We start from the raw sequence: 23830 nt of genomic DNA on the forward strand, positions 1-23830 counted from the left end.
TTCTTTTTTGACCGTTACCCATAGGAGCATGCACCGTCAGTCTCTGTGGCGCAATAGGCTAGCGCGTTCGGCTGTTAACCGAAAGGATGGTGGTTCGAGCCCACCCAGGGACGAAGGAAGCTTTTCGCAGCCATGTCGGCAAGCGCAGAATTTAGTAAACGTGTCTGCTGACGCATGCGTGGAGCAGCATCCGTAGCCCCTTTTGAGAGTGAACAGCTTTGCGAGACGTATAGTGTTAAAAGAAGACAAAGGGTGCTGAGTGAATGTTTGCGTCAGCTCAAGTTTGCTGTGGCGTGTACACGGAGTGTTCGTGTTTTGTTTTCCGGGTGGTGGAGGCCTGTGTGGTCCAGGGAGGTCCTGATCAAATCTCCCTCTTGGAGCGCCACAAAATGCCACCAAATTGGCTTTCCAATCACATGCTGTCGGAGTTTGCAAACTGTATTCACACAGCGGGACAGAACTCCATACCTGGAACGTTTGATGAGTTGGCTGAACTAGTAGCCTTTCAGGCTGTTGGACAAGAGCTCTGCTCGTTCAATCTGTATTCCCCAGCAACAGGCGTGGCTAAAACAAACAGAGAACAGTCTAAGCCAGGGGTGTCCAAACTCTGTCCTGGAGGGCCCCTGTCAGGTAGAGTTTCGCTCCAGCCAGCTCCATCAGACCTGCCTGCAACACACAGCTTCAGGTGTGTTTCTTTGTGCATGGATCCAAACTCGGCAGGACAAGGAACCTCCAGGATCGAGTTGGGACGCCACTGCTCTAAACCTACCGCTAGGCTTAAGTCCAACCTTACCCGTGAGATGTTTCGTCAAGCCTGTGTTGGAAGCGAGGCTCCGTTTTGCACATGAAATGTTTGGCACTTATCAAAACAGCGGTCAGCCTTGATCTTTCGACCACCGCAGCCCGGCTAGCTCAGTCGGTAGAGCATGAGACTCTTAATCTCAGGGTCGTGGGTTCGAGCCCCACGTTGGGCGTGTCCTTTGGCTCTCTCTGGCCCCTCCCAACGGGTGTCGTTCTCTTGACCTCAATTTGCTGACGCAGGACCAGTGCTGCTGCCGTCCTGTGAGACGCTCCCAGCTTTGAATTCTTTTTTGACCGTTACCCATAGGAGCATGCACCGTCAGTCTCTGTGGCGCAATAGGCTAGCGCGTTCGGCTGTTAACCGAAAGGATGGTGGTTCGAGCCCACCCAGGGACGAAGGAAGCTTTTCGCAGCCATGTCGGCAAGCGCAGAATTTAGTAAACGTGTCTGCTGACGCATGCGTGGAGCAGCGTCCGTAGCCACTTTTGAGAGTGAACAGCTTTGCGAGTCGTCTAGTGTTAAAAGAAGACAACGTTTGATGAGTTGGCTGAACTAGTAGCCTTTCAGGCTGTTGGACAAGAGCTCTGCTCGTTCAATCTGTATTCCCCAGCAACAGGCGTGGCTAAAACAAACAGAGAACAGTCTAAGCCAGGGGTGTCCAAACTCTGTCCTGGAGGGCCCCTGTCAGGTAGAGTTTCGCTCCAGCCAGCTCCATCAGACCTGCCTGCAACACACAGCTTCAGGTGTGTTTCTTTGTGCATGGATCCAAACTCGGCAGGACAAGGAACCTCCAGGATCGAGTTGGGACGCCACTGCTCTAAACCTACCGCTAGGCTTAAGTCCAACCTTACCCGTGAGATGTTTCGTCAAGCCTGTGTTGGAGGCGAGGCTCCGTTTTGCGCATGAAATGTTTGGCACTTATCAAAACAGCGGTCAGCCTTGATCTTTCGACCACCGCAGCCCGGCTAGCTCAGTCGGTAGAGCATGAGACTCTTAATCTCTGGGTCGTGGGTTCGAGCCCCACGTTGGGCGTGTCCTTTAGCTCTCTCTTGCCCCTCCCAACGGGTGTCGTTCTCTTGACCTCAATTTGCTGACGCAGGACCAGTGCTGCTGCCGTCCTGTGAGACGCTCCCAGCTTTGAATTCTTTTTTGACCGTTACCCATAGGAGCATGCACCGTCAGTCTCTGTGGCGCAATAGGCTAGCACGTTCGGCTGTTAACCGAAAGGATGGTGGTTCGAGCCCACCCAGGGACGAAGGAAGCTTTTCGCAGCCATGTCGGCAAGCGCAGAATTTTGCATGCGTGGAGCAGCGTCCGTAGCCCCTTTTGAGAGTGAACAGCTTTGCGAGCCGTCTAGTGTTAAAAGAAGACAAAGGGTGCTGAGTGAATGTTTGCGTCAGCTCAAGTTTGCTGTGGCGTGTACGTGGAGTGTTGGTGTTTTGTTTTCCGGGTGGTGGAGGCCTGTGTGGTCCAGGGAGGTCCTGATCAAATCTCCCTCTTGGAGCGCCACAAAATGCCACCAAAATGGCTTTCCAATCATATGCTGTCGGAGTTTGCAAACTGTATTCACTCAGCGGGACAGAACTCCATACCTGGAATGTTTGATGAGTTGGCTGAACTAGTAGCCTTTCAGGCTGTTGGACAAGAGCTCTGCTCGTTCAATCTGTATTCCCCAGCAACAGGCGTGGCTAAAACAAACAGAGAACAGTCTAAGCCAGGGGTGTCCAAACTCTGTCATGGAGGGCCCCTGTCAGGTAGAGTTTCGCTCCAGCCAGCTCCATCAGACCTGCCTGCAACACACAGCTTCAGGTGTGTTTCTTTGTGCATGGATCCAAACTCGGCAGGACAAGGAACCTCCAGGATCAAGTTGGGACGCCACTGCTCTAAACCTACCGCTAGGCTTAAGTCCAACCTTACCCGTGAGATGTTTCGTCAAGCCTGTGTTGGAAGCGAGGCTCCGTTTTGCGCATGAAATGTTTGGCACTTATCAAAACAGCGGTCAGCCTTGATCTTTCGACCACCGCAGCCCGGCTAGCTCAGTCGGTAGAGCATGAGACTCTTAATCTCAGGGTCGTGGGTTCGAGCCCCAAGTTGGGCGTGTCCTTTGGCTCTCTCTGGCCCCTCCCAACGGGTGTCGTTCTCTTGACCTCAATTTGCTGACGCAGGACCAGTGCTGCTGCCGTCCTGTGAGACGCTCCCAGCTTTGAATTCTTTTTTGACCGTTACCCATTTGAGCATGCACCGTCAGTCTCTGTGGCGCAATAGGCTAGCGCGTTCGGCTGTTAACCGAAAGGGTGGTGGTTCGAGCCCACCCAGGGACGAAGGAAGCTTTTCGCAGCCATGTCGGCAAGCGCAGAATTTAGTAAACGTGTCTGCTGACGCATGCGTGGAGCAGCGTCCGTAGCCACTTTTGAGAGTGAACAGCTTTGCGAGTCGTCTAGTGTTAAAAGAAGACAACGTTTGATGAGTTGGCTGAACTAGTAGCCTTTCAGGCTGTTGGACAAGAGCTCTGCTCGTTCAATCTGTATTCCCCAGCAACAGGCGTGGCTAAAACAAACAGAGAACAGTCTAAGCCAGGGGTGTCCAAACTCTGTCCTGGAGGGCCCCTGTCAGGTAGAGTTTCGCTCCAGCCAGCTCCATCAGACCTGCCTGCAACACACAGCTTCAGGTGTGTTTCTTTGTGCATGGATCCAAACTCGGCAGGACAAGGAACCTCCAGGATCGAGTTGGGACGCCACTGCTCTAAACCTACCGCTAGGCTTAAGTCCAACCTTACCCGTGAGATGTTTCGTCAAGCCTGTGTTGGAAGCGAGGCTCCGTTTTGCGCATGAAATGTTTGGCACTTATCAAAACAGCGGTCAGCCTTGATCTTTCGACCACCGCAGCCCGGCTAGCTCAGTCGGTAGAGCATGAGACTCTTAATCTCAGGGTCGTGGGTTCGAGCCCCACGTTGGGCGTGTCCTTTGGCTCTCTCTGGCCCCTCCCAACGGGTGTCGTTCTCTTGATCTCAATTTGCTGACGCAGGACCAGTGCTGCTGCCGTCCTGTGAGACGCTCCCAGCTTTGAATTCTTTTTTGACCGTTACCCATAGGAGCATGCACCGTCAGTCTCTGTGGCGCAATAGGCTAGCGCGTTCGGCTGTTAACCGAAAGGATGGTGGTTCGAGCCCACCCAGGGACGAAGGAAGCTTTTCGCAGCCATGTCGGCAAGCGCAGAATTTAGTAAACGTGTCTGCTGACGCATGCGTGGAGCAGCATCCGTAGCCCCTTTTGAGAGTGAACAGCTTTGCGAGACGTATAGTGTTAAAAGAAGACAAAGGGTGCTGAGTGAATGTTTGCGTCAGCTCAAGTTTGCTGTGGCGTGTACACGGAGTGTTCGTGTTTTGTTTTCCGGGTGGTGGAGGCCTGTGTGGTCCAGGGAGGTCCTGATCAAATCTCCCTCTTGGAGCGCCACAAAATGCCACCAAATTGGCTTTCCAATCACATGCTGTCGGAGTTTGCAAACTGTATTCACACAGCGGGACAGAACTCCATACCTGGAACGTTTGATGAGTTGGCTGAACTAGTAGCCTTTCAGGCTGTTGGACAAGAGCTCTGCTCGTTCAATCTGTATTCCCCAGCAACAGGCGTGGCTAAAACAAACAGAGAACAGTCTAAGCCAGGGGTGTCCAAACTCTGTCCTGGAGGGCCCCTGTCAGGTAGAGTTTCGCTCCAGCCAGCTCCATCAGACCTGCCTGCAACACACAGCTTCAGGTGTGTTTCTTTGTGCATGGATCCAAACTCGGCAGGACAAGGAACCTCCAGGATCGAGTTGGGACGCCACTGCTCTAAACCTACCGCTAGGCTTAAGTCCAACCTTACCCGTGAGATGTTTCGTCAAGCCTGTGTTGGAAGCGAGGCTCCGTTTTGCACATGAAATGTTTGGCACTTATCAAAACAGCGGTCAGCCTTGATCTTTCGACCACCGCAGCCCGGCTAGCTCAGTCGGTAGAGCATGAGACTCTTAATCTCAGGGTCGTGGGTTCGAGCCCCACGTTGGGCGTGTCCTTTGGCTCTCTCTGGCCCCTCCCAACGGGTGTCGTTCTCTTGACCTCAATTTGCTGACGCAGGACCAGTGCTGCTGCCGTCCTGTGAGACGCTCCCAGCTTTGAATTCTTTTTTGACCGTTACCCATAGGAGCATGCACCGTCAGTCTCTGTGGCGCAATAGGCTAGCGCGTTCGGCTGTTAACCGAAAGGATGGTGGTTCGAGCCCACCCAGGGACGAAGGAAGCTTTTCGCAGCCATGTCGGCAAGCGCAGAATTTAGTAAACGTGTCTGCTGACGCATGCGTGGAGCAGCGTCCGTAGCCACTTTTGAGAGTGAACAGCTTTGCGAGTCGTCTAGTGTTAAAAGAAGACAACGTTTGATGAGTTGGCTGAACTAGTAGCCTTTCAGGCTGTTGGACAAGAGCTCTGCTCGTTCAATCTGTATTCCCCAGCAACAGGCGTGGCTAAAACAAACAGAGAACAGTCTAAGCCAGGGGTGTCCAAACTCTGTCCTGGAGGGCCCCTGTCAGGTAGAGTTTCGCTCCAGCCAGCTCCATCAGACCTGCCTGCAACACACAGCTTCAGGTGTGTTTCTTTGTGCATGGATCCAAACTCGGCAGGACAAGGAACCTCCAGGATCGAGTTGGGACGCCACTGCTCTAAACCTACCGCTAGGCTTAAGTCCAACCTTACCCGTGAGATGTTTCGTCAAGCCTGTGTTGGAGGCGAGGCTCCGTTTTGCGCATGAAATGTTTGGCACTTATCAAAACAGCGGTCAGCCTTGATCTTTCGACCACCGCAGCCCGGCTAGCTCAGTCGGTAGAGCATGAGACTCTTAATCTCTGGGTCGTGGGTTCGAGCCCCACGTTGGGCGTGTCCTTTAGCTCTCTCTTGCCCCTCCCAACGGGTGTCGTTCTCTTGACCTCAATTTGCTGACGCAGGACCAGTGCTGCTGCCGTCCTGTGAGACGCTCCCAGCTTTGAATTCTTTTTTGACCGTTACCCATAGGAATAGCACCGTCAGTCTCTGTGGCGCAATAGGCTAGCGCGTTCGGCTGTTAACCGAAATGATGGTGGTTCGAGCCCACCCAGGGACGAAGGAAGCTTTTCGCAGCCATGTCGGCAAGCGCAGAATTTAGCATGCGTGGAGCAGCGTCCGTAGCCCCTTTTGAGAGTGAACAGCTTTGCGAGCCGTCTAGTGTTAAAAGAAGACAAAGGGTGCTGAGTGAATGTTTGCGTCAGCTCAAGTTTGCTGTGGCGTGTACACGGAGTGTTCGTGTTTTGTTTTCCGGGTGGTGGAGGCCTGTGTGGTCCAGGGAGGTCCTGATCAAATCTCCCTCTTGGAGCGCCACAAAATGCCACCAAATTGGCTTTCCAATCACATGCTGTCGGAGTTTGCAAACTGTATTCACACAGCGGGACAGAACTCCATACCTGGAACGTTTGATGAGTTGGCTGAACTAGTAGCCTTTCAGGCTGTTGGACAAGAGCTCTGCTCGTTCAATCTGTATTCCCCAGCAACAGGCGTGGCTAAAACAAACAGAGAACAGTCTAAGCCAGGGGTGTCCAAACTCTGTCCTGGAGGGCCCCTGTCAGGTAGAGTTTCGCTCCAGCCAGCTCCATCAGACCTGCCTGCAACACACAGCTTCAGGTGTGTTTCTTTGTGCATGGATCCAAACTCGGCAGGACAAGGAACCTCCAGGATCGAGTTGGGACGCCACTGCTCTAAACCTACCGCTAGGCTTAAGTCCAACCTTACCCGTGAGATGTTTCGTCAAGCCTGTGTTGGAAGCGAGGCTCCGTTTTGTGCATGAAATGTTTGGCACTTATCAAAACAGCGGTCAGCCTCGATCTTTCGACCACCGCAGCCCGGCTAGCTCAGTCGGTAGAGCATGAGACTCTTAATCTCAGGGTCGTGGGTTCGAGCCCCACGTTGGGCGTGTCCTTTGGCTCTCTCTGACCCCTCCCAACGGGTGTCGTTCTCTTGACCTCAATTTGCTGACGCAGGACCAGTGCTGCAGCCGTCCTGTGAGACGCTCCCAGCTTGGAATTCTTTTTTGACCGTTACCCATAGGAGCATGCTCCGTCAGTCTCTGTGGCGCAATAGGCTAGCGCGTTCGGCTGTTAACCGAAAGGATGGTGGTTCGAGCCCACCCAGGGACGAAGGAAGCTTTTCGCAGCCATGTCGGCAAGCGCAGAATTTAGTAAACGTGTCTGCTGACGCATGCGTGGAGCAGCGTCCGTAGCCGCTTTTGAGAGTGAACAGCTTTGCGAGTCGTCTAGTGTTAAAAGAAGACAAAGGGTGCTGAGTGAATGTTTGCGTCAGCTCAAGTTTGCTGTGGCGTGTACGTGGAGTGTTGGTGTTTTGTTTTCCGGGTGGTGGAGGCCTGTGTGGTCCAGGGAGGTCCTGATCAAATCTCCCTCTTGGAGCGCCACAAAATGCCACCAAAATGGCTTTCCAATCATATGCTGTCGGAGTTTGCAATCTGTATTCCCCAGCAACAGGCGTGGCTAAAACAAACAGAGAACAGTCTAAGCCAGGGGTGTCCAAACTCTGTCCTGGAGGGCCCCTGTCAGGTAGAGTTTCGGTCCAGCCAGCTCCATCAGACCTGCCTGCAACACACAGCTTCAGGTGTGTTTCTTTGTGCATGGATCCAAACTCGGCAGGACAAGGAACCTCCAGGATCGAGTTGGGACGCCACTGCTCTAAACCTACCGCTAGGCTTGAGTCCAACCTTACCCGTGAGATGTTTCGTCAAGCCTGTGTTGGAAGCGAGGCTCCGTTTTGTGCATGAAATGTTTGGCACTTATCAAAACAGCGGTCAGCCTTGATCTTTCGACCACCGCAGCCCGGCTAGCTCAGTCGGTAGAGCATGAGACTCTTAATCTCAGGGTTGTGGGTTCGAGCCCCACGTTGGGCGTGTCCTTTGGCTCTCTCTGGCCCCTCCCAACGGGTGTCGTTCTCTTGACCTCAATTTGCTGACGCAGGACCAGTGCTGCAGCCGTCCTGTGAGACGCTCCCAGCTTGGAATTCTTTTTTGACCGTTACCCATAGGAGCATGCTCCGTCAGTCTCTGTGGCGCAATAGGCTAGCGCGTTCGGCTGTTAACCGAAAGGATGATGGTACGAGCCCACCCTGGGACGAAGGAAGCTTTTCGCAGCCATGTCGGCAAGCGCAGAATTTAGTAAACGTGTCTGCTGACGCATGCTTGGAGCAGCGTCCGTAGCCGCTTTTGAGAGTGAACAGCTTTGCGAGTCGTCTAGTGTTAAAAGAAGACAAAGGGTGCTGAGTGAATGTTTGCGTCAGCTCAAGTTTGCTGTGGCGTGTACGTGGAGTGTTGGTGTTTTGTTTTCCGGGTGGTGGAGGCCTGTGTGGTCCAGGGAGGTCCTGATCAAATCTCCCTCTTGGAGCGCCACAAAATGCCACCAAATGCCACCAAAATGGCTTTCCAATCATATGCTGTCGGAGTTTGCAAACTGTATTCACTCAGCGGGACAGAACTCCATACCTGGAATGTTTGATGAGTTGGCTGAACTAGTAGCCTTTCAGGCTGTTGGACAAGAGCTCTGCTCGTTCAATCTGTATTCCCCAGCAACAGGCGTGGCTAAAACAAACAGAGAACAGTCTAAGCCAGGGGTGTCCAAACTCTGTCATGGAGGGCCCCTGTCAGGTAGAGTTTCGCTCCAGCCAGCTCCATCAGACCTGCCTGCAACACACAGCTTCAGGTGTGTTTCTTTGTGCATGGATCCAAACTCGGCAGGACAAGGAACCTCCAGGATCGAGTTGGGACGCCACTGCTCTAAACCTACCGCTAGGCTTAAGTCCAACCTTACCCGTGAGATGTTTCGTCAAGCCTGTGTTGGAAGCGAGGCTCCGTTTTGCGCATGAAATGTTTGGCACTTATCAAAACAGCGGTCAGCCTTGATCTTTTGACCACCGCAGCCCGGCTAGCTCAGTCGGTAGAGCATGAGACTCTTAATCTCAGGGTCGTGGGTTCGAGCCCCACGTTGGGCGTGTCCTTTGGCTCTCTCTGGCCCCTCCCAACGGGTGTCGTTCTCTTGACCACAATTTGCTGACGCAGGACCAGTGCTGCAGCCGTCCTGTGAGACACTCCCAGCTTCGAATTCTTTTTTGACCGTTACCCATAGGTGATTGCACCGTCAGTCTCTGTGGCGCAATAGGCTAGCGCGTTCGGCTGTTAACCGAAATGATGGTGGTTCGAGCCCACCCAGGGACGAAGGAAGCTTTTCGCAGCCATGTCGGCAAGCGCAGAATTTAGCATGCGTGGAGCAGCGTCCGTAGCCCCTTTTGAGAGTGAACAGCTTTGCGAGCCGTCTAGTGTTAAAAGAAGACAAAGGGTGCTGAGTGAATGTTTGCGTCAGCTCAAGTTTGCTGTGGCGTGTACACGGAGTGTTCGTGTTTTGTTTTCCGGGTGGTGGAGGCCTGTGTGGTCCAGGGAGGTCCTGATCAAATCTCCCTCTTGGAGCGCCACAAAATGCCACCAAATTGGCTTTCCAATCACATGCTGTCGGAGTTTGCAAACTGTATTCACACAGCGGGACAGAACTCCATACCTGGAACGTTTGATGAGTTGGCTGAACTAGTAGCCTTTCAGGCTGTTGGACAAGAGCTCTGCTCGTTCAATCTGTATTCCCCAGCAACAGGCGTGGCTAAAACAAACAGAGAACAGTCTAAGCCAGGGGTGTCCAAACTCTGTCCTGGAGGGCCCCTGTCAGGTAGAGTTTCGCTCCAGCCAGCTCCATCAGACCTGCCTGCAACACACAGCTTCAGGTGTGTTTCTTTGTGCATGGATCCAAACTCGGCAGGACAAGGAACCTCCAGGATCGAGTTGGGACGCCACTGCTCTAAACCTACCGCTAGGCTTAAGTCCAACCTTACCCGTGAGATGTTTCGTCAAGCCTGTGTTGGAAGCGAGGCTCCGTTTTGTGCATGAAATGTTTGGCACTTATCAAAACAGCGGTCAGCCTCGATCTTTCGACCACCGCAGCCCGGCTAGCTCAGTCGGTAGAGCATGAGACTCTTAATCTCAGGGTCGTGGGTTCGAGCCCCACGTTGGGCGTGTCCTTTGGCTCTCTCTGACCCCTCCCAACGGGTGTCGTTCTCTTGACCTCAATTTGCTGACGCAGGACCAGTGCTGCAGCCGTCCTGTGAGACGCTCCCAGCTTGGAATTCTTTTTTGACCGTTACCCATAGGAGCATGCTCCGTCAGTCTCTGTGGCGCAATAGGCTAGCGCGTTCGGCTGTTAACCGAAAGGATGGTGGTTCGAGCCCACCCAGGGACGAAGGAAGCTTTTCGCAGCCATGTCGGCAAGCGCAGAATTTAGTAAACGTGTCTGCTGACGCATGCGTGGAGCAGCGTCCGTAGCCGCTTTTGAGAGTGAACAGCTTTGCGAGCCGTCTAGTGTTAAAAGAAGACAAAGGGTGCTGAGTGAATGTTTGCGTCAGCTCAAGTTTGCTGTGGCGTGTACACGGAGTGTTCGTGTTTTGTTTTCCGGGTGGTGGAGGCCTGTGTGGTCCAGGGAGGTCCTGATCAAATCTCCCTCTTGGAGCGCCACAAAATGCCACCAAATTGGCTTTCCAATCACATGCTGTCGGAGTTTGCAAACTGTATTCACACAGCGGGACAGAACTCCATACCTGGAACGTTTGATGAGTTGGCTGAACTAGTAGCCTTTCAGGCTGTTGGACAAGAGCTCTGCTCGTTCAATCTGTATTCCCCAGCAACAGGCGTGGCTAAAACAAACAGAGAACAGTCTAAGCCAGGGGTGTCCAAACTCTGTCCTGGAGGGCCCCTGTCAGGTAGAGTTTCGCTCCAGCCAGCTCCATCAGACCTGCCTGCAACACACAGCTTCAGGTGTGTTTCTTTGTGCATGGATCCAAACTCGGCAGGACAAGGAACCTCCAGGATCGAGTTGGGACGCCACTGCTCTAAACCTACCGCTAGGCTTAAGTCCAACCTTACCCGTGAGATGTTTCGTCAAGCCTGTGTTGGAAGCGAGGCTCCGTTTTGCGCATGAAATGTTTGGCACTTATCAAAACAGCGGTCAGCCTTGATCTTTCGACCACCGCAGCCCGGCTAGCTCAGTCGGTAGAGCATGAGACTCTTAATCTCAGGGTCGTGGGTTCGAGCCCCACGTTGGGCGTGTCCTTTGGCTCTCTCTGGCCCCTCCCAACGGGTGTCGTTCTCTTGATCTCAATTTGCTGACGCAGGACCAGTGCTGCTGCCGTCCTGTGAGACGCTCCCAGCTTTGAATTCTTTTTTGACCGTTACCCATAGGAGCATGCACCGTCAGTCTCTGTGGCGCAATAGGCTAGCGCGTTCGGCTGTTAACCGAAAGGATGGTGGTTCGAGCCCACCCAGGGACGAAGGAAGCTTTTCGCAGCCATGTCGGCAAGCGCAGAATTTAGTAAACGTGTCTGCTGACGCATGCGTGGAGCAGCATCCGTAGCCCCTTTTGAGAGTGAACAGCTTTGCGAGACGTATAGTGTTAAAAGAAGACAAAGGGTGCTGAGTGAATGTTTGCGTCAGCTCAAGTTTGCTGTGGCGTGTACACGGAGTGTTCGTGTTTTGTTTTCCGGGTGGTGGAGGCCTGTGTGGTCCAGGGAGGTCCTGATCAAATCTCCCTCTTGGAGCGCCACAAAATGCCACCAAATTGGCTTTCCAATCACATGCTGTCGGAGTTTGCAAACTGTATTCACACAGCGGGACAGAACTCCATACCTGGAACGTTTGATGAGTTGGCTGAACTAGTAGCCTTTCAGGCTGTTGGACAAGAGCTCTGCTCGTTCAATCTGTATTCCCCAGCAACAGGCGTGGCTAAAACAAACAGAGAACAGTCTAAGCCAGGGGTGTCCAAACTCTGTCCTGGAGGGCCCCTGTCAGGTAGAGTTTCGCTCCAGCCAGCTCCATCAGACCTGCCTGCAACACACAGCTTCAGGTGTGTTTCTTTGTGCATGGATCCAAACTCGGCAGGACAAGGAACCTCCAGGATCGAGTTGGGACGCCACTGCTCTAAACCTACCGCTAGGCTTAAGTCCAACCTTACCCGTGAGATGTTTCGTCAAGCCTGTGTTGGAAGCGAGGCTCCGTTTTGCACATGAAATGTTTGGCACTTATCAAAACAGCGGTCAGCCTTGATCTTTCGACCACCGCAGCCCGGCTAGCTCAGTCGGTAGAGCATGAGACTCTTAATCTCAGGGTCGTGGGTTCGAGCCCCACGTTGGGCGTGTCCTTTGGCTCTCTCTGGCCCCTCCCAACGGGTGTCGTTCTCTTGACCTCAATTTGCTGACGCAGGACCAGTGCTGCTGCCGTCCTGTGAGACGCTCCCAGCTTTGAATTCTTTTTTGACCGTTACCCATAGGAGCATGCACCGTCAGTCTCTGTGGCGCAATAGGCTAGCGCGTTCGGCTGTTAACCGAAAGGATGGTGGTTCGAGCCCACCCAGGGACGAAGGAAGCTTTTCGCAGCCATGTCGGCAAGCGCAGAATTTAGTAAACGTGTCTGCTGACGCATGCGTGGAGCAGCGTCCGTAGCCACTTTTGAGAGTGAACAGCTTTGCGAGTCGTCTAGTGTTAAAAGAAGACAACGTTTGATGAGTTGGCTGAACTAGTAGCCTTTCAGGCTGTTGGACAAGAGCTCTGCTCGTTCAATCTGTATTCCCCAGCAACAGGCGTGGCTAAAACAAACAGAGAACAGTCTAAGCCAGGGGTGTCCAAACTCTGTCCTGGAGGGCCCCTGTCAGGTAGAGTTTCGCTCCAGCCAGCTCCATCAGACCTGCCTGCAACACACAGCTTCAGGTGTGTTTCTTTGTGCATGGATCCAAACTCGGCAGGACAAGGAACCTCCAGGATCGAGTTGGGACGCCACTGCTCTAAACCTACCGCTAGGCTTAAGTCCAACCTTACCCGTGAGATGTTTCGTCAAGCCTGTGTTGGAGGCGAGGCTCCGTTTTGCGCATGAAATGTTTGGCACTTATCAAAACAGCGGTCAGCCTTGATCTTTCGACCACCGCAGCCCGGCTAGCTCAGTCGGTAGAGCATGAGACTCTTAATCTCTGGGTCGTGGGTTCGAGCCCCACGTTGGGCGTGTCCTTTAGCTCTCTCTTGCCCCTCCCAACGGGTGTCGTTCTCTTGACCTCAATTTGCTGACGCAGGACCAGTGCTGCTGCCGTCCTGTGAGACGCTCCCAGCTTTGAATTCTTTTTTGACCGTTACCCATAGGAGCATGCACCGTCAGTCTCTGTGGCGCAATAGGCTAGCACGTTCGGCTGTTAACCGAAAGGATGGTGGTTCGAGCCCACCCAGGGACGAAGGAAGCTTTTCGCAGCCATGTCGGCAAGCGCAGAATTTTGCATGCGTGGAGCAGCGTCCGTAGCCCCTTTTGAGAGTGAACAGCTTTGCGAGCCGTCTAGTGTTAAAAGAAGACAAAGGGTGCTGAGTGAATGTTTGCGTCAGCTCAAGTTTGCTGTGGCGTGTACGTGGAGTGTTGGTGTTTTGTTTTCCGGGTGGTGGAGGCCTGTGTGGTCCAGGGAGGTCCTGATCAAATCTCCCTCTTGGAGCGCCACAAAATGCCACCAAAATGGCTTTCCAATCATATGCTGTCGGAGTTTGCAAACTGTATTCACTCAGCGGGACAGAACTCCATACCTGGAATGTTTGATGAGTTGGCTGAACTAGTAGCCTTTCAGGCTGTTGGACAAGAGCTCTGCTCGTTCAATCTGTATTCCCCAGCAACAGGCGTGGCTAAAACAAACAGAGAACAGTCTAAGCCAGGGGTGTCCAAACTCTGTCATGGAGGGCCCCTGTCAGGTAGAGTTTCGCTCCAGCCAGCTCCATCAGACCTGCCTGCAACACACAGCTTCAGGTGTGTTTCTTTGTGCATGGATCCAAACTCGGCAGGACAAGGAACCTCCAGGATCAAGTTGGGACGCCACTGCTCTAAACCTACCGCTAGGCTTAAGTCCAACCTTACCCGTGAGATGTTTCGTCAAGCCTGTGTTGGAAGCGAGGCTCCGTTTTGCGCATGAAATGTTTGGCACTTATCAAAACAGCGGTCAGCCTTGATCTTTCGACCACCGCAGCCCGGCTAGCTCAGTCGGTAGAGCATGAGACTCTTAATCTCAGGGTCGTGGGTTCGAGCCCCAAGTTGGGCGTGTCCTTTGGCTCTCTCTGGCCCCTCCCAACGGGTGTCGTTCTCTTGACCTCAATTTGCTGACGCAGGACCAGTGCTGCTGCCGTCCTGTGAGACGCTCCCAGCTTTGAATTCTTTTTTGACCGTTACCCATTTGAGCATGCACCGTCAGTCTCTGTGGCGCAATAGGCTAGCGCGTTCGGCTGTTAACCGAAAGGGTGGTGGTTCGAGCCCACCCAGGGACGAAGGAAGCTTTTCGCAGCCATGTCGGCAAGCGCAGAATTTAGTAAACGTGTCTGCTGACGCATGCGTGGAGCAGCGTCCGTAGCCACTTTTGAGAGTGAACAGCTTTGCGAGTCGTCTAGTGTTAAAAGAAGACAACGTTTGATGAGTTGGCTGAACTAGTAGCCTTTCAGGCTGTTGGACAAGAGCTCTGCTCGTTCAATCTGTATTCCCCAGCAACAGGCGTGGCTAAAACAAACAGAGAACAGTCTAAGCCAGGGGTGTCCAAACTCTGTCCTGGAGGGCCCCTGTCAGGTAGAGTTTCGCTCCAGCCAGCTCCATCAGACCTGCCTGCAACACACAGCTTCAGGTGTGTTTCTTTGTGCATGGATCCAAACTCGGCAGGACAAGGAACCTCCAGGATCGAGTTGGGACGCCACTGCTCTAAACCTACCGCTAGGCTTAAGTCCAACCTTACCCGTGAGATGTTTCGTCAAGCCTGTGTTGGAAGCGAGGCTCCGTTTTGCGCATGAAATGTTTGGCACTTATCAAAACAGCGGTCAGCCTTGATCTTTCGACCACCGCAGCCCGGCTAGCTCAGTCGGTAGAGCATGAGACTCTTAATCTCAGGGTCGTGGGTTCGAGCCCCACGTTGGGCGTGTCCTTTGGCTCTCTCTGGCCCCTCCCAACGGGTGTCGTTCTCTTGATCTCAATTTGCTGACGCAGGACCAGTGCTGCTGCCGTCCTGTGAGACGCTCCCAGCTTTGAATTCTTTTTTGACCGTTACCCATAGGAGCATGCACCGTCAGTCTCTGTGGCGCAATAGGCTAGCGCGTTCGGCTGTTAACCGAAAGGATGGTGGTTCGAGCCCACCCAGGGACGAAGGAAGCTTTTCGCAGCCATGTCGGCAAGCGCAGAATTTAGTAAACGTGTCTGCTGACGCATGCGTGGAGCAGCATCCGTAGCCCCTTTTGAGAGTGAACAGCTTTGCGAGACGTATAGTGTTAAAAGAAGACAAAGGGTGCTGAGTGAATGTTTGCGTCAGCTCAAGTTTGCTGTGGCGTGTACACGGAGTGTTCGTGTTTTGTTTTCCGGGTGGTGGAGGCCTGTGTGGTCCAGGGAGGTCCTGATCAAATCTCCCTCTTGGAGCGCCACAAAATGCCACCAAATTGGCTTTCCAATCACATGCTGTCGGAGTTTGCAAACTGTATTCACACAGCGGGACAGAACTCCATACCTGGAACGTTTGATGAGTTGGCTGAACTAGTAGCCTTTCAGGCTGTTGGACAAGAGCTCTGCTCGTTCAATCTGTATTCCCCAGCAACAGGCGTGGCTAAAACAAACAGAGAACAGTCTAAGCCAGGGGTGTCCAAACTCTGTCCTGGAGGGCCCCTGTCAGGTAGAGTTTCGCTCCAGCCAGCTCCATCAGACCTGCCTGCAACACACAGCTTCAGGTGTGTTTCTTTGTGCATGGATCCAAACTCGGCAGGACAAGGAACCTCCAGGATCGAGTTGGGACGCCACTGCTCTAAACCTACCGCTAGGCTTAAGTCCAACCTTACCCGTGAGATGTTTCGTCAAGCCTGTGTTGGAAGCGAGGCTCCGTTTTGCACATGAAATGTTTGGCACTTATCAAAACAGCGGTCAGCCTTGATCTTTTGACCACCGCAGCCCGGCTAGCTCAGTCGGTAGAGCATGAGACTCTTAATCTCTGGGTCGTGGGTTTGAGCCCCACGTTGGGCGTGTCCTTTAGCTCTCTCTTGCCCCTCCCAACGGGTGTCGTTCTCTTGACCTCAATTTGCTGACGCAGGACCAGTGCTGCTGCCGTCCTGTGAGACGCTCCCAGCTTTGAATTCTTTTTTGACCGTTACCCATAGGAGCATGCACCGTCAGTCTCTGTGGCGCAATAGGCTAGCACGTTCGGCTGTTAACCGAAAGGATGGTGGTTCGAGCCCACCCAGGGACGAAGGAAGCTTTTCGCAGCCATGTCGGCAAGCGCAGAATTTTGCATGCGTGGAGCAGCGTCCGTAGCCCCTTTTGAGAGTGAACAGCTTTGCGAGCCGTCTAGTGTTAAAAGAAGACAAAGGGTGCTGAGTGAATGTTTGCGTCAGCTCAAGTTTGCTGTGGCGTGTACGTGGAGTGTTGGTGTTTTGTTTTCCGGGTGGTGGAGGCCTGTGTGGTCCAGGGAGGTCCTGATCAAATCTCCCTCTTGGAGCGCCACAAAATGCCACCAAAATGGCTTTCCAATCATATGCTGTCGGAGTTTGCAAACTGTATTCACTCAGCGGGACAGAACTCCATACCTGGAATGTTTGATGAGTTGGCTGAACTAGTAGCCTTTCAGGCTGTTGGACAAGAGCTCTGCTCGTTCAATCTGTATTCCCCAGCAACAGGCGTGGCTAAAACAAACAGAGAACAGTCTAAGCCAGGGGTGTCCAAACTCTGTCATGGAGGGCCCCTGTCAGGTAGAGTTTCGCTCCAGCCAGCTCCATCAGACCTGCCTGCAACACACAGCTTCAGGTGTGTTTCTTTGTGCATGGATCCAAACTCGGCAGGACAAGGAACCTCCAGGATCAAGTTGGGACGCCACTGCTCTAAACCTACCGCTAGGCTTAAGTCCAACCTTACCCGTGAGATGTTTCGTCAAGCCTGTGTTGGAAGCGAGGCTCCGTTTTGCGCATGAAATGTTTGGCACTTATCAAAACAGCGGTCAGCCTTGATCTTTTGACCACCGCAGCCCGGCTAGCTCAGTCGGTAGAGCATGAGACTCTTAATCTCAGGGTCGTGGGTTCGAGCCCCAAGTTGGGCGTGTCCTTTGGCTCTCTCTGGCCCCTCCCAACGGGTGTCGTTCTCTTGACCTCAATTTGCTGACGCAGGACCAGTGCTGCTGCCGTCCTGTGAGACGCTCCCAGCTTTGAATTCTTTTTTGACCGTTACCCATTTGAGCATGCACCGTCAGTCTCTGTGGCGCAATAGGCTAGCGCGTTCGGCTGTTAACCGAAAGGGTGGTGGTTCGAGCCCACCCAGGGACGAAGGAAGCTTTTCGCAGCCATGTCGGCAAGCGCAGAATTTAGTAAACGTGTCTGCTGACGCATGCGTGGAGCAGCGTCCGTAGCCACTTTTGAGAGTGAACAGCTTTGCGAGTCGTCTAGTGTTAAAAGAAGACAACGTTTGATGAGTTGGCTGAACTAGTAGCCTTTCAGGCTGTTGGACAAGAGCTCTGCTCGTTCAATCTGTATTCCCCAGCAACAGGCGTGGCTAAAACAAACAGAGAACAGTCTAAGCCAGGGGTGTCCAAACTCTGTCCTGGAGGGCCCCTGTCAGGTAGAGTTTCGCTCCAGCCAGCTCCATCAGACCTGCCTGCAACACACAGCTTCAGGTGTGTTTCTTTGTGCATGGATCCAAACTCGGCAGGACAAGGAACCTCCAGGATCGAGTTGGGACGCCACTGCTCTAAACCTACCGCTAGGCTTAAGTCCAACCTTACCCGTGAGATGTTTCGTCAAGCCTGTGTTGGAAGCGAGGCTCCGTTTTGCGCATGAAATGTTTGGCACTTATCAAAACAGCGGTCAGCCTTGATCTTTCGACCACCGCAGCCCGGCTAGCTCAGTCGGTAGAGCATGAGACTCTTAATCTCAGGGTCGTGGGTTCGAGCCCCACGTAGGGCGTGTCCTTTGGCTCTCTCTTGCCCCTCCCAACGGGTGTCGTTCTCTTGACCTCAATTTGCTGACGCAGGACCAGTGCTGCTGCCGTCCTGTGAGACGCTCCCAGCTTTGAATTCTTTTTTGACCGTTACCCATAGGAGCATGCACCGTCAGTCTCTGTGGCGCAATAGGCTAGCGCGTTCGGCTGTTAACCGAAAGGATGGTGGTTCGAGCCCACCCAGGGACGAAGGAAGCTTTTCGCAGCCATGTCGGCAAGCGCAGAATTTTGCATGCGTGGAGCAGCGTCCGTAGCCCCTTTTGAGAGTGAACAGCTTTGCGAGCCGTCTAGTGTTAAAAGAAGACAAAGGGTGCTGAGTGAATGTTTGCGTCAGCTCAAGTTTGCTGTGGCGTGTACGCGGAGTGTTCGTGTTTTGTTTTCCGGGTGGTGGAGGCCTGTGTGGTCCAGGGAGGTCCTGATCAAATCTCCCTCTTGGAGCGCCACAAAATGCCACCAAATTGGCTTTCCAATCACATGCTGTCGGAGTTTGCAAACTGTATTCACACAGCGGGACAGAACTCCATACCTGGAACGTTTGATGAGTTGGCTGAACTAGTAGCCTTTCAGGCTGTTGGACAAGAGCTCTGCTCGTTCAATCTGTATTCCCCAGCAACAGGCGTGGCTAAAGCAAACAGAGAACAGTCTAAGCCAGGGGTGTCCAAACTCTGTCCTGGAGGGCCCCTGTCAGGTAGAGTTTCGCTCCAGCCAGCTCCATCAGACCTGCCTGCAACACACAGCTTCAGGTGTGTTTCTTTGTGCATGGATCCAAACTCGGCAGGACAAGGAACCTCCAGGATCGAGTTGGGACGCCACTGCTCTAAACCTACCGCTAGGCTTAAGTCCAACCTTACCCGTGAGATGTTTCGTCAAGCCTGTGTTGGAAGCGAGGCTCCGTTTTGCGCATGAAATGTTTGGCACTTATCAAAACAGCGGTCAGCCTTGATCTTTCGACCACCGCAGCCCGGCTAGCTCAGTCGGTAGAGCATGAGACTCTTAATCTCAGGGTCGTGGGTTCGAGCCCCACGTTGGGCGTGTCTTTTGGCTCTCTCTTGCCCCTCCCAACGGGTGTCGTTCTCTTGACCTCAATTTGCTGACGCAGGACCAGTGCTGCTGCCGTCCTGTGAGACGCTCCCAGCTTTGAATTCTTTTTTGACCGTTACCCATAGGAGCATGCACCGTCAGTCTCTGTGGCGCAATAGGCTAGCGCGTTCGGCTGTTAACCGAAAGGATGGTGGTTCGAGCCCACCCAGGGACGAAGGAAGCTTTTCGCAGCCATGTCGGCAAGCGCAGAATTTTGCATGCGTGGAGCAGCGTCCGTAGCCCCTTTTGAGAGTGAACAGCTTTGCGAGCCGTCTAGTGTTAAAAGAAGACAAAGGGTGCTGAGTGAATGTTTGCGTCAGCTCAAGTTTGCTGTGGCGTGTACGCGGAGTGTTCGTGTTTTGTTTTCCGGGTGGTGGAGGCCTGTGTGGTCCAGGGAGGTCCTGATCAAATCTCCCTCTTGGAGCGCCACAAAATGCCACCAAATTGGCTTTCCAATCACATGCTGTCGGAGTTTGCAAACTGTATTCACACAGCGGGACAGAACTCCATACCTGGAACGTTTGATGAGTTGGCTGAACTAGTAGCCTTTCAGGCTGTTGGACAAGAGCTCTGCTCGTTCAATCTGTATTCCCCAGCAACAGGCGTGGCTAAAGCAAACAGAGAACAGTCTAAGCCAGGGGTGTCCAAACTCTGTCCTGGAGGGCCCCTGTCAGGTAGAGTTTCGCTCCAGCCAGCTCCATCAGACCTGCCTGCAACACACAGCTTCAGGTGTGTTTCTTTGTGCATGGATCCAAACTCGGCAGGACAAGGAACCTCCAGGATCGAGTTGGGACGCCACTGCTCTAAACCTACCGCTAGGCTTAAGTCCAACATTACCCGTGAGATGTTTCGTCAACTTACCCGGACACGATGTTCCTGTGTTGGAAGCGAGGCTCCGTTTTGCGCATGAAATGTTTGGCACTTATCAAAACAGCGGTCAGCCTTGATCTTTCGACCACCGCAGCCCGGCTAGCTCAGTCGGTAGAGCATGAGACTCTTAATCTCAGGGTCGTGGGTTCGAGCCCCACGTTGGGCGTGTCCTTTGGCTCTCTCTGGCCCCTCCCAACGGGTGTCGTTCTCTTGACCTCAATTTGGTGACGCAGGACCAGTGCTGCTGCCGTCCTGTGAGACGCTCCCAGCTTTGAATTCTTTTTTGACCGTTACCCATAGGAGCATGCACCGTCAGTCTCTGTGGCGCAATAGGCTAGCGCGTTCGGCTGTTAACCGAAAGGATGGTGGTTCGAGCCCACCCAGGGACGAAGGAAGCTTTTCGCAGCCATGTCGGCAAGCGCAGAATTTAGTAAACGTGTCTGCTGACGCATGCGTGGAGCAGCGTCCGTAGCCACTTTTGAGAGTGAACAGCTTTGCGAGTCGTCTAGTGTTAAAAGAAGACAACGTTTGATGAGTTGGCTGAACTAGTAGCCTTTCAGGCTGTTGGACAAGAGCTCTGCTCGTTCAATCTGTATTCCCCAGCAACAGGCGTGGCTAAAACAAACAGAGAACAGTCTAAGCCAGGGGTGTCCAAACTCTGTCCTGGAGGGCCCCTGTCAGGTAGAGTTTCGCTCCAGCCAGCTCCATCAGACCTGCCTGCAACACACAGCTTCAGGTGTGTTTCTTTGTGCATGGATCCAAACTCGGCAGGACAAGGAACCTCCAGGATCGAGTTGGGACGCCACTGCTCTAAACCTACCGTTAGGCTTAAGTCCAACCTTACCCGTGAGATGTTTCGTCAAGCCTGTGTTGGAAGCGAGGCTCCGTTTTGTGCATGAAATGTTTGGCACTTATCAAAACAGCGGTCAGCCTCGATCTTTCGACCACCGCAGCCCGGCTAGCTCAGTCGGTAGAGCATGAGACTCTTAATCTCAGGGTCGTGGGTTCGAGCCCCACGTTGGGCGTGTCCTTTGGCTCTCTCTGGCCCCTCCCAACGGGTGTCGTTCTCTTGACCTCAATTTGCTGACGCAGGACCAGTGCTGCAGCCGTCCTGTGAGACGCTCCCAGCTTCGAATTCTTTTTTGACCGTTACCCATAGGATCATGCACCGTCAGTCTCTGTGGCGCAATAGGCTAGCACGTTCGGCTGTTAACCGAAAGGATGGTGGTTCGAGCCCACCCAGGGACGAAGGAAGCTTTTCGCAGACATGTCGGCAAGCGCAGAATTTAGTAAACGTGTCTGCTGACGCATGCGTGGAGCAGCGTCCGTAGCCGCTTTTGAGAGTGAACAGCTTTGCGAGTCGTCTAGTGTTAAAAGAAGACAAAGGGTGCTGAGTGAATGTTTGCGTCAGCTCAAGTTTGCTGTGGCGTGTACGTGGAGTGTTGGTGTTTTGTTTTCCGGGTGGTGGAGGCCTGTGTGGTCCAGGGAGGTCCTGATCAAATCTCCCTCTTGGAGCGCCACAAAATGCCACCAAAATGGCTTTCCAATCATATGCTGTCGGAGTTTGCAAACTGTATTCACTCAGCGGGACAGAACTCCATACCTGGAATGTTTGATGAGTTGGCTGAACTAGTAGCCTTTCAGGCTGTTGGACAAGAGCTCTGCTCGTTCAATCTGTATTCCCCAGCAACAGGCGTGGCTAAAACAAACAGAGAACAGTCTAAGCCAGGGGTGTCCAAACTCTGTCCTGGAGGGCCTCTGTCAGGTAGAGTTTCGGTCCAGCCAGCTCCATCAGACCTGCCTGCAACACACAGCTTCAGGTGTGTTTCTTTGTGCATGGTACCAAACTCGGCAGGACAAGGAACCTCCAGGATCAAGTTGGGACGCCACTGCTCTAAACCTACCGCTAGGCTTAAGTCAAACCTTACCCGTGAGATGTTTCGTCAAGCCTGTGTTGGAAGCGAGGCTCCGTTTTGCGCATGAAATGTTTGGCACTTATCAAAACAGCGGTCAGCCTTGATCTTTTGACCACCGCAGCCCGGCTAGCTCAGTCGGTAGAGCATGAGACTCTTAATCTCAGGGTCTTGGGTTCGAGCCCCACGTTGGGCGTGTCCTTTGGCTCTCTCTGGCCCCTCCCAACGGGTGTCGTTCTCTTGACCACAATTTGCTGACGCAGGACCAGTGCTGCAGCCGTCCTGTGAGACGCTCCCAGCTTCGAATTCTTTTTTGACCGTTACCCATAGGAGCATGCACCGTCAGTCTCTGTGGCGCAATAGGCTAGCGCGTTCGGCTGTTAACCGAAATGATGGTGGTTCGAGCCCACCCAGGGACGAAGGAAGCTTTTCGCAGCCATGTCGGCAAGCGCAGAATTTAGCATGCGTGGAGCAGCGTCCGTAGCCCCTTTTGAGAGTGAACAGCTTTGCGAGCCGTCTAGTGTTAAAAGAAGACAAAGGGTGCTGAGTGAATGTTTGCGTCAGCTCAAGTTTGCTGTGGCGTGTACACGGAGTGTTCGTGTTTTGTTTTCCGGGTGGTGGAGGCCTGTGTGGTCCAGGGAGGTCCTGATCAAATCTCCCTCTTGGAGCGCCACAAAATGCCACCAAATTGGCTTTCCAATCACATGCTGTCGGAGTTTGCAAACTGTATTCACACAGCGGGACAGAACTCCATACCTGGAACGTTTGATGAGTTGGCTGAACTAGTAGCCTTTCAGGCTGTTGGACAAGAGCTCTGCTCGTTCAATCTGTATTCCCCAGCAACAGGCGTGGCTAAAACAAACAGAGAACAGTCTAAGCCAGGGGTGTCCAAACTCTGTCCTGGAGGGCCCCTGTCAGGTAGAGTTTCGCTCCAGCCAGCTCCATCAGACCTGCCTGCAACACACAGCTTCAGGTGTGTTTCTTTGTGCATGGATCCAAACTCGGCAGGACAAGGAACCTCCAGGATCGAGTTGGGACGCCACTGCTCTAAACCTACCGCTAGGCTTAAGTCCAACCTTACCCGTGAGATGTTTCGTCAAGCCTGTGTTGGAAGCGAGGCTCCGTTTTGCGCATGAAATGTTTGGCACTTATCTGACCGGCTAGCTCAGTCGGTAGAGCATGAGACTCTTAATCTCAGGGTCGTGGGTTCGAGCCCCACGTTGGGCGTGTCCTTTGGCTCTCTCTTGCCCCTCCCAACGGGTGTCGTTCTCTTGACCTCAATTTGCTGACGCAGGACCAGTGCTGCTGCCGTCCTGTGAGACGCTCCCAGCTTTGAATTCTTTTTTGACCGTTACCCATAGGAGCATGCACCGTCAGTCCTGTGGCGCAATAGGCTAGCACGTTCGGCTGTTAACCGAAAGGATGGTGGTTCGAGCCCACCCAGGGACGAAGGAAGCTTTTCGCAGCCATGTCGGCAAGCGCAGAATTTAGTAAACGTGTCTGCTGACGCATGCTTGGAGCAGCGTCCGTAGCCGCTTTTGAGAGTGAACAGCTTTGCGAGTCGTCTAGTGTTAAAAGAAGACAAAGGGTGCTGAGTGAATGTTTGCGTCAGCTCAAGTTTGCTGTGGCGTGTACGTGGAGTGTTGGTGTTTTGTTTTCCGGGTGGTGGAGGCCTGTGTGGTCCAGGGAGGTCCTGATCAAATCTCCCTCTTGGAGCGCCACAAAATGCCACCAAAATGGCTTTCCAATCATATGCTGTCGGAGTTTGCAAACTGTATTCACTCAGCGGGACAGAACTCCATACCTGGAATGTTTGATGAGTTGGCTGAACTAGTAGCCTTTCAGGCTGTTGGACAAGAGCTCTGCTCGTTCAATCTGTATTCCCCAGCAACAGGCGTGGCTAAAACAAACAGAGAACAGTCTAAGCCAGGGGTGTCCAAACTCTGTCATGGAGGGCCCCTGTCAGGTAGAGTTTCGCTCCAGCCAGCTCCATCAGACCTGCCTGCAACACACAGCTTCAGGTGTGTTTCTTTGTGCATGGATCCAAACTCGGCAGGACAAGGAA

The 23830-nt window shown here is 53.3% G+C and overlaps 46 non-coding genes across 46 annotated transcripts; all 46 read left to right on the forward strand.

Moving 5' to 3' along the window:
* The first annotated feature begins 39 nt into the window (after positions 1-39).
* On the forward strand, positions 40-113 carry trnan-guu (transfer RNA asparagine (anticodon GUU)). Its single transcript has one exon. It is a non-coding gene; the product is annotated as a tRNA-Asn (tRNA).
* A 788-nt stretch (positions 114-901) lies between these two features.
* trnak-cuu (transfer RNA lysine (anticodon CUU)) lies at positions 902-974 on the forward strand. The gene has a single exon. It is a non-coding gene; the product is annotated as a tRNA-Lys (tRNA).
* A 149-nt stretch (positions 975-1123) lies between these two features.
* trnan-guu (transfer RNA asparagine (anticodon GUU)) lies at positions 1124-1197 on the forward strand. Its single transcript has one exon. It is a non-coding gene; the product is annotated as a tRNA-Asn (tRNA).
* Positions 1198-1760: 563 nt separating this feature from the next.
* trnak-cuu (transfer RNA lysine (anticodon CUU)) lies at positions 1761-1833 on the forward strand. The gene has a single exon. It is a non-coding gene; the product is annotated as a tRNA-Lys (tRNA).
* Positions 1834-1982: 149 nt separating this feature from the next.
* On the forward strand, positions 1983-2056 carry trnan-guu (transfer RNA asparagine (anticodon GUU)). Its single transcript has one exon. It is a non-coding gene; the product is annotated as a tRNA-Asn (tRNA).
* Positions 2057-2826: 770 nt separating this feature from the next.
* Positions 2827-2899, forward strand: trnak-cuu (transfer RNA lysine (anticodon CUU)). Its single transcript has one exon. It is a non-coding gene; the product is annotated as a tRNA-Lys (tRNA).
* Positions 2900-3048: 149 nt separating this feature from the next.
* trnan-guu (transfer RNA asparagine (anticodon GUU)) lies at positions 3049-3122 on the forward strand. The gene has a single exon. It is a non-coding gene; the product is annotated as a tRNA-Asn (tRNA).
* Positions 3123-3685: 563 nt separating this feature from the next.
* trnak-cuu (transfer RNA lysine (anticodon CUU)) lies at positions 3686-3758 on the forward strand. Its single transcript has one exon. It is a non-coding gene; the product is annotated as a tRNA-Lys (tRNA).
* Positions 3759-3907: 149 nt separating this feature from the next.
* trnan-guu (transfer RNA asparagine (anticodon GUU)) lies at positions 3908-3981 on the forward strand. The gene has a single exon. It is a non-coding gene; the product is annotated as a tRNA-Asn (tRNA).
* Positions 3982-4769: 788 nt separating this feature from the next.
* On the forward strand, positions 4770-4842 carry trnak-cuu (transfer RNA lysine (anticodon CUU)). Its single transcript has one exon. It is a non-coding gene; the product is annotated as a tRNA-Lys (tRNA).
* A 149-nt stretch (positions 4843-4991) lies between these two features.
* On the forward strand, positions 4992-5065 carry trnan-guu (transfer RNA asparagine (anticodon GUU)). The gene has a single exon. It is a non-coding gene; the product is annotated as a tRNA-Asn (tRNA).
* Positions 5066-5628: 563 nt separating this feature from the next.
* On the forward strand, positions 5629-5701 carry trnak-cuu (transfer RNA lysine (anticodon CUU)). Its single transcript has one exon. It is a non-coding gene; the product is annotated as a tRNA-Lys (tRNA).
* A 148-nt stretch (positions 5702-5849) lies between these two features.
* Positions 5850-5923, forward strand: trnan-guu (transfer RNA asparagine (anticodon GUU)). Its single transcript has one exon. It is a non-coding gene; the product is annotated as a tRNA-Asn (tRNA).
* A 770-nt stretch (positions 5924-6693) lies between these two features.
* Positions 6694-6766, forward strand: trnak-cuu (transfer RNA lysine (anticodon CUU)). The gene has a single exon. It is a non-coding gene; the product is annotated as a tRNA-Lys (tRNA).
* A 149-nt stretch (positions 6767-6915) lies between these two features.
* trnan-guu (transfer RNA asparagine (anticodon GUU)) lies at positions 6916-6989 on the forward strand. The gene has a single exon. It is a non-coding gene; the product is annotated as a tRNA-Asn (tRNA).
* A 685-nt stretch (positions 6990-7674) lies between these two features.
* trnak-cuu (transfer RNA lysine (anticodon CUU)) lies at positions 7675-7747 on the forward strand. Its single transcript has one exon. It is a non-coding gene; the product is annotated as a tRNA-Lys (tRNA).
* Positions 7748-8768: 1021 nt separating this feature from the next.
* Positions 8769-8841, forward strand: trnak-cuu (transfer RNA lysine (anticodon CUU)). Its single transcript has one exon. It is a non-coding gene; the product is annotated as a tRNA-Lys (tRNA).
* A 149-nt stretch (positions 8842-8990) lies between these two features.
* trnan-guu (transfer RNA asparagine (anticodon GUU)) lies at positions 8991-9064 on the forward strand. The gene has a single exon. It is a non-coding gene; the product is annotated as a tRNA-Asn (tRNA).
* Positions 9065-9834: 770 nt separating this feature from the next.
* Positions 9835-9907, forward strand: trnak-cuu (transfer RNA lysine (anticodon CUU)). The gene has a single exon. It is a non-coding gene; the product is annotated as a tRNA-Lys (tRNA).
* Positions 9908-10056: 149 nt separating this feature from the next.
* Positions 10057-10130, forward strand: trnan-guu (transfer RNA asparagine (anticodon GUU)). The gene has a single exon. It is a non-coding gene; the product is annotated as a tRNA-Asn (tRNA).
* Positions 10131-10918: 788 nt separating this feature from the next.
* trnak-cuu (transfer RNA lysine (anticodon CUU)) lies at positions 10919-10991 on the forward strand. Its single transcript has one exon. It is a non-coding gene; the product is annotated as a tRNA-Lys (tRNA).
* Positions 10992-11140: 149 nt separating this feature from the next.
* Positions 11141-11214, forward strand: trnan-guu (transfer RNA asparagine (anticodon GUU)). Its single transcript has one exon. It is a non-coding gene; the product is annotated as a tRNA-Asn (tRNA).
* Positions 11215-12002: 788 nt separating this feature from the next.
* trnak-cuu (transfer RNA lysine (anticodon CUU)) lies at positions 12003-12075 on the forward strand. The gene has a single exon. It is a non-coding gene; the product is annotated as a tRNA-Lys (tRNA).
* Positions 12076-12224: 149 nt separating this feature from the next.
* Positions 12225-12298, forward strand: trnan-guu (transfer RNA asparagine (anticodon GUU)). Its single transcript has one exon. It is a non-coding gene; the product is annotated as a tRNA-Asn (tRNA).
* Positions 12299-12861: 563 nt separating this feature from the next.
* trnak-cuu (transfer RNA lysine (anticodon CUU)) lies at positions 12862-12934 on the forward strand. The gene has a single exon. It is a non-coding gene; the product is annotated as a tRNA-Lys (tRNA).
* A 149-nt stretch (positions 12935-13083) lies between these two features.
* trnan-guu (transfer RNA asparagine (anticodon GUU)) lies at positions 13084-13157 on the forward strand. Its single transcript has one exon. It is a non-coding gene; the product is annotated as a tRNA-Asn (tRNA).
* A 770-nt stretch (positions 13158-13927) lies between these two features.
* Positions 13928-14000, forward strand: trnak-cuu (transfer RNA lysine (anticodon CUU)). Its single transcript has one exon. It is a non-coding gene; the product is annotated as a tRNA-Lys (tRNA).
* A 149-nt stretch (positions 14001-14149) lies between these two features.
* trnan-guu (transfer RNA asparagine (anticodon GUU)) lies at positions 14150-14223 on the forward strand. The gene has a single exon. It is a non-coding gene; the product is annotated as a tRNA-Asn (tRNA).
* Positions 14224-14786: 563 nt separating this feature from the next.
* trnak-cuu (transfer RNA lysine (anticodon CUU)) lies at positions 14787-14859 on the forward strand. Its single transcript has one exon. It is a non-coding gene; the product is annotated as a tRNA-Lys (tRNA).
* Positions 14860-15008: 149 nt separating this feature from the next.
* Positions 15009-15082, forward strand: trnan-guu (transfer RNA asparagine (anticodon GUU)). Its single transcript has one exon. It is a non-coding gene; the product is annotated as a tRNA-Asn (tRNA).
* A 788-nt stretch (positions 15083-15870) lies between these two features.
* Positions 15871-15943, forward strand: trnak-cuu (transfer RNA lysine (anticodon CUU)). The gene has a single exon. It is a non-coding gene; the product is annotated as a tRNA-Lys (tRNA).
* A 149-nt stretch (positions 15944-16092) lies between these two features.
* On the forward strand, positions 16093-16166 carry trnan-guu (transfer RNA asparagine (anticodon GUU)). The gene has a single exon. It is a non-coding gene; the product is annotated as a tRNA-Asn (tRNA).
* A 770-nt stretch (positions 16167-16936) lies between these two features.
* Positions 16937-17009, forward strand: trnak-cuu (transfer RNA lysine (anticodon CUU)). Its single transcript has one exon. It is a non-coding gene; the product is annotated as a tRNA-Lys (tRNA).
* Positions 17010-17158: 149 nt separating this feature from the next.
* trnan-guu (transfer RNA asparagine (anticodon GUU)) lies at positions 17159-17232 on the forward strand. The gene has a single exon. It is a non-coding gene; the product is annotated as a tRNA-Asn (tRNA).
* Positions 17233-17795: 563 nt separating this feature from the next.
* trnak-cuu (transfer RNA lysine (anticodon CUU)) lies at positions 17796-17868 on the forward strand. The gene has a single exon. It is a non-coding gene; the product is annotated as a tRNA-Lys (tRNA).
* Positions 17869-18017: 149 nt separating this feature from the next.
* trnan-guu (transfer RNA asparagine (anticodon GUU)) lies at positions 18018-18091 on the forward strand. The gene has a single exon. It is a non-coding gene; the product is annotated as a tRNA-Asn (tRNA).
* A 770-nt stretch (positions 18092-18861) lies between these two features.
* trnak-cuu (transfer RNA lysine (anticodon CUU)) lies at positions 18862-18934 on the forward strand. Its single transcript has one exon. It is a non-coding gene; the product is annotated as a tRNA-Lys (tRNA).
* A 149-nt stretch (positions 18935-19083) lies between these two features.
* Positions 19084-19157, forward strand: trnan-guu (transfer RNA asparagine (anticodon GUU)). Its single transcript has one exon. It is a non-coding gene; the product is annotated as a tRNA-Asn (tRNA).
* Positions 19158-19945: 788 nt separating this feature from the next.
* On the forward strand, positions 19946-20018 carry trnak-cuu (transfer RNA lysine (anticodon CUU)). Its single transcript has one exon. It is a non-coding gene; the product is annotated as a tRNA-Lys (tRNA).
* Positions 20019-20167: 149 nt separating this feature from the next.
* Positions 20168-20241, forward strand: trnan-guu (transfer RNA asparagine (anticodon GUU)). Its single transcript has one exon. It is a non-coding gene; the product is annotated as a tRNA-Asn (tRNA).
* A 563-nt stretch (positions 20242-20804) lies between these two features.
* On the forward strand, positions 20805-20877 carry trnak-cuu (transfer RNA lysine (anticodon CUU)). The gene has a single exon. It is a non-coding gene; the product is annotated as a tRNA-Lys (tRNA).
* A 149-nt stretch (positions 20878-21026) lies between these two features.
* On the forward strand, positions 21027-21100 carry trnan-guu (transfer RNA asparagine (anticodon GUU)). The gene has a single exon. It is a non-coding gene; the product is annotated as a tRNA-Asn (tRNA).
* Positions 21101-21888: 788 nt separating this feature from the next.
* On the forward strand, positions 21889-21961 carry trnak-cuu (transfer RNA lysine (anticodon CUU)). Its single transcript has one exon. It is a non-coding gene; the product is annotated as a tRNA-Lys (tRNA).
* A 149-nt stretch (positions 21962-22110) lies between these two features.
* On the forward strand, positions 22111-22184 carry trnan-guu (transfer RNA asparagine (anticodon GUU)). The gene has a single exon. It is a non-coding gene; the product is annotated as a tRNA-Asn (tRNA).
* Positions 22185-22919: 735 nt separating this feature from the next.
* trnak-cuu (transfer RNA lysine (anticodon CUU)) lies at positions 22920-22992 on the forward strand. The gene has a single exon. It is a non-coding gene; the product is annotated as a tRNA-Lys (tRNA).
* Positions 22993-23137: 145 nt separating this feature from the next.
* Positions 23138-23214, forward strand: trnan-guu (transfer RNA asparagine (anticodon GUU)). The gene has a single exon. It is a non-coding gene; the product is annotated as a tRNA-Asn (tRNA).
* The last annotated feature ends 616 nt before the right edge of the window (positions 23215-23830 follow it).

This window comes from Carassius gibelio, chromosome B3, assembly GCF_023724105.1.
Source record: "Carassius gibelio isolate Cgi1373 ecotype wild population from Czech Republic chromosome B3, carGib1.2-hapl.c, whole genome shotgun sequence".
Taxonomy (NCBI): Eukaryota; Metazoa; Chordata; class Actinopteri; order Cypriniformes; family Cyprinidae; genus Carassius; species Carassius gibelio.